Source organism: Balearica regulorum, chromosome 19, assembly GCF_011004875.1.
Source record: "Balearica regulorum gibbericeps isolate bBalReg1 chromosome 19, bBalReg1.pri, whole genome shotgun sequence".
NCBI lineage: Eukaryota > Metazoa > Chordata > Aves > Gruiformes > Gruidae > Balearica > Balearica regulorum.
In genome coordinates this window covers 10,464,297-10,469,178 of record NC_046202.1, presented here as the reverse complement: position 1 = coordinate 10,469,178, position 4,882 = coordinate 10,464,297, and the positions used below count along the sequence as shown (strand labels likewise).

General features: G+C 47.3%; 1 long non-coding RNA gene across 1 annotated transcript; it reads right to left on the bottom strand.

Annotated features, from left to right (window-relative positions):
• Nucleotides 1–2,772: 2,772 nt before the first annotated feature.
• Nucleotides 2,773–4,391, bottom strand: LOC142604569 (uncharacterized). The gene is made up of 3 exons (XR_012838434.1): nt 3,761–4,391; nt 3,339–3,667; nt 2,773–2,923 (listed from the first exon to the last, which is right to left on the bottom strand). It is a non-coding gene; the product is annotated as an uncharacterized LOC142604569 (long non-coding RNA).
• Between the last annotated feature and the right edge of the window lie 491 nt (nt 4,392–4,882).

Sequence of the window (4,882 nt, the reverse complement as noted above, 5' to 3'; positions counted from 1 at the left end):
AAGCACCTCATACAAACACGTATGAAATAATCATACTGCGCCAGGAAAGCACATAAACCCAGCATTTCCCCCAAACACAGGCACTTTGCCTCCAGGAGGGCAGAGACCTCAGCCCAAAGACATTAGTGTTACATGCCGAGATGCTGCTCCTTGGCTGCTCTGGCTTTGCAGAGCCCGGAATGAATTTCTCTCCCGTGCCTTTCTCTACCAGCTTCTACAAATTAGAGCGATTCACCTCCCATGGCCGTGAGCTGCATCTTTTAACATGACGGTGGGTGCTTGACATGCAGCAGCTAATTTGGGGTGCCAGCGCACACGGCCACATTGCGACCTTACGACAGGTTGCGTTCAAGTTCATACCTTCATCCTCCCACTTCTGCTGCTGCCGGCACCACCTGCAAACACCCTTCAGCCGCGGCGCGCGACACCACGCCGTCACTGCCAGCCCACCGTGGACCCGCCGTTAAAAGCAGGGTGGCTGTTCCTGTCGCGTAAAGGGGAGACATTTGCAGCGGCGCAGGAAGAAGCACCGTGCATAAAGAATTGCAATTTCCATGAGAATGACAAGGAGAAATGCGAAGCCAGTGGTAGGGCTATCCTCAGGCCAATCCTTTCTGCCTGAGTAAATTCGATTTGAATTCCTCTTGAAACACCAGCTCTGCAGCACTTGGACTATATTGAAAAGGTCACTGGAGGCAATGTCAGACATCCTCTCCAGCTGCACTACAAGTGCACTGATAGAGATTCATAACAATGTATTACTGCGGCTGGAGATCCAAAGTGACTCTCCGAGGTATCCTCTCCACTTATCTGGCAGCAGCAGACGATTTCATTACTCCCCTTTAATGCCTGGGCGGAGGTGTTCGTGCTTTCTCTCCCTGTCCCCCAAATGCTGACTTGGAAGCACTTCTTGAAGCTTGCTGGAGTTGGTGAGGATGGTCCAAGGGGTCCTGCAAATCTGAAGTGCATTCCAGCCAGTGGAAAGGGCCATGTCGGGATCTCACTTACCTTCTCTCTACCCGTCTGGGCTGCCGAGGACTGTTTGGATGTACATGATGCCAGGAGCACTGGGAAGCCGTGGTGGCCAAATCAGCTGTCCCCTCAGACTGTGGGTAACACCAACAGCATCCAATCTCCACCTCTGGCAGGGGCAGAAGTCTTGTCACCTCCAGCTAGAATTAGGCTTAAAACCTGAAACATAAGATGTTTCCTTTCTTCTCAAATTTATTATTTTGCCGTGTAACCCTGTGCTATGAAAACATTAATTTTCCCTTTATCCAGCTCATAACCATCTCTTTGCTGCTGCCCCAGCACTGGACACAGGCAGCAGTCACGTTGCGATGAGTTGCATGTGCTCCTCCATCCCAAGGAGCTGGAGAGCAGCAGCGTCGTACGGAGCGCGGCGCAACGGGAGATCTGAACAGCCGAGACCTGGAAAGCTGCCACATTCCCTTGCAAATGTCAAAGCAGTTCAGTGGTAGATTAAGGGATTTTTTTCTACTCGAACTGCATACACCCATCAATATACGGCAAAAATGCATTTTAAGCTTATTTGTGTATTCGTTGCTAAATACCCTAATAGTTTCCAGCTGTATAGCAGGAGGGCCCATTCACTAAAATTTTACTGTTGATTTTATTTTTTTTTTATCTTTTTGCTTTTGTTATTGTACTATAAACGTATTTCCTCCCATTTTGCTCTGTGCCTGTAGAATGCCCGACATCTCCTATCCCACCTGTTTTCTATTATTTGTCATCCATTATTTTAATTCCCCATCTATTGTGCAGAATCTGAAAATCATCTGATAAATTCCATGCTTTACTTTTAAAAAAGCCCATGAGAAGGTTTTAATAAGTGAAATTTCTATTTTTCCACACTGTGTGCGATGAAAGGGTCCGGTGAATAACCCCCGATTGTCAGGTGTTCACATTGCCATCATCTAAGTGGGGGGATAATTGGCACACAAATGAAGGTTTACAATTCTGCAAATACCGCAGAAAGACCATTTGGCTGCTTGATCGGTAGAAGGGTATTTTTAAAACTGCCATTTGAGACTCAGCTGTATTGCTAATTAAATGAGAATTTCATAAAAAAATTCTGAAAAAAGTCTCTGTTAATTGGAGAACGATAACAAACAGACTTGCTAAACAGAGGCATAAACGTCAAACAATTGAAGAGGGATAATAAAGTGCCATGTTATCGTGTAATGCCAGGCAGCTTTCCTACTTCTATTTGAAGTTTTAACTTTTAGCCCTTTTTTTTTTGTGTGGGTTTTTTTCTTTTGTGAATGGCATCCAAAAATGTGCTTTGCAATCATAATTTCCAGAGCTTCGATTCAGCGTTAGCAATGCATGGGTAACAGTGACTGTCGCATTACTGGCGTCCTTGCCTCAAGACTTCTCGCGTTCCGTTAACAGCTTTTGTGTTCTGCGATGAATATGATGGGGAAATGCATTAATATTGTATGGATGTTACTCATGCAGAATAGTGGCGTTATTGAATTAGTGATTCTTTGTAATAATAATGACTTCCAGTACCATGTTGTACAGTAAACTCCACAGAGTCAGGAAGGAACTCATGAGCCTAATGGGAGACTCACACCAGTTTTGTTGCTGCTGCCCAGCGTTTGGTTCTCACGTGCTGTGATCGCACAGGGAGCAGCGTGCACCTCCCTTCCCCTCAGGTCATTGCGTTAAGACTGATCATGTATTACAGGAGCAGACTCTACCTATGCCGGCACACTGGAGTAGGGAGCGCTGCCGGGACGGTGATCCTCGGCCACCTCGCGCTGGGACGAAAGTGCCGTCCTGATTCCCGCAGCTGGCAGGGGGCAGGAAAAGGCTGGCGGCTTGCGACCTCCACTCTGCATCGCTCCTTCCCCGGTCCTCGGCACCATATCACAGGCACGCAGCAGATGGCACAGAGCTGCATGGAAAAATTTGCAGGAAAATCTTTATTCATTTTACATCAGCAGTTCTGCAACCACGGCTGCCTCCCGCAACGTGAGATTTGCCGTGCTGCTTTCGCACTCGCGCAGCCCAAAGCGAGCAAGAGTGTGAAGCAGAACTCAGCCTGAGCATAAAGTGTCTCTTGGATATCCCACTTCTGTGAAAAAAAAAAACCAACCCACACAGCTTTGTGAAAGCCCAGTGTAATGAGAATTGACTGCCCTCCATGAGAAATATTGATTAATTACTCTGCAGTGGGAAAAAAGGCAACTGTGATGATACACATTTTCCAACTGCAGCACAAACAATTGCTTTTGAGGCACAGAGAGCCTGGGCTGAGAAATCTAGTGAAATGAAGTCACATCCAGGATGGAGACAGCAAGCACGTTTACTGGAGTGCAGAAAAACAGCTAGAGAAATTTTGGCCAAAGAGACTTTCTTCTAGTAGTGTTTGAAGCAAGATCATCTCCTGTGCTTTTGACTCAAGCGCAGCTTGGAATTTCCTAGAAGAGGTTCTTTATGGGAATGTGTACTTAGGCATCTGCCCTGGTCCCTGGATCCTGTTTGAACGTGTTGAATCTCAGCAGCCCGAAGTACCCTCTGGGGAACAACCAAGTTTGTGGTTGTTGCTGTGCTGGTGGCAGTGCTCTGGCCATGCCACTCTGCCACTGTCCGGGGTCACCTCCCTCATTCACCACTGACCATGACGGTCTGACCCACTCTGGAAATGGAAAAATCATTGGAAAATGGTATTTCTGGGAATAGTAAAAAAAAAAACCTACCTCAATTTTGCAGGGCTGGACTGATACCATACCAACGTGAGAGTGGGAATACAAAGGCAAATGAAGGAATCAGCTGCACATCTGGTCCAGCTGTGGGCATGTCGTGCCTTTCCTTGGAAGCTGCAGAGATGCCCTGGGAAGGGAAAATATTAGAAGATGTCTTCTGCTCACCTGCTGTTCTCACTGGCTTCAGAGGTAGGGCAGGACTTATACTGGGCCCTTTTCAACCGTGAAATCCTGCTCCTTGGATTACACCCAGAGCCTACGCTGTAATGCTCAGCCCCTGCTGGGAGAGCCTCAGGTCCAGCTCCTTTCTCCGACACGGGCTTTGGGTGACCTTAGTCATGTCACTTCATCCGTCTCCACAGCAATTCCCTTTCGGGCAATTGGGTGCAGTGCTGCTTCTAGGCATGCTGGGAAGAAAACCACATTATAGATGGTAAAAAGTCAGGTAATTGGATAAAAGCCATAACAGTACAGAAGACAGATAGACATAAGATTCCCTCATGCGTTCAGGCGCCTGTTTCGTTCTCTCCAGGGACACATTGTGTAGGATTGTGTAGGTGAGTTATTGGAGTGGCTGGCGCTCAGCTGCATTTTGGGTCCCCAGTGCCACAGGTAGTGGCTGCTCTCTGGGAAGAAGAAATTGCAAGGAATAGGCTAAATTTAATGTGCATAGTTATGTGCTATACACACACAAGGCAGGGGAGAAACTTGCATTACTAATAATTTGCAAAAGTTGTAAGTTAATGTTATTACTGCATATGTTTAAGCACATTATCACACAGGCTCTTGCCTGTTAGCACACCAAGTGTGCAGTGCTTCACGCTTTCCCTGGCTGCTGCCGAGCTGGCGAGGCGCTGGCCAGTTGAAGAGGGCAACGTGCCGGCGCTGCTTGGCTCGTGTCCGTGTGGTTCAGTCGCTCCCAGAGGGACAGCGGTACAGAAATGGAGATTTTCTGCTGTCAGATTTGGAGCTGGATTTAAAAATGTGAGGAGACAACTGGTTCAGCCCTTCTCCAGCATCACGTACTATAGTTCTTCAGGACCATGGGTCTTGGCCATCATCTCCTACAAGTAACTCATGGGACAGACTATGGCCAGGTCACAGCAAAGTGATTTAAGATGTGAATTTTTATGATATTCCTATACCAG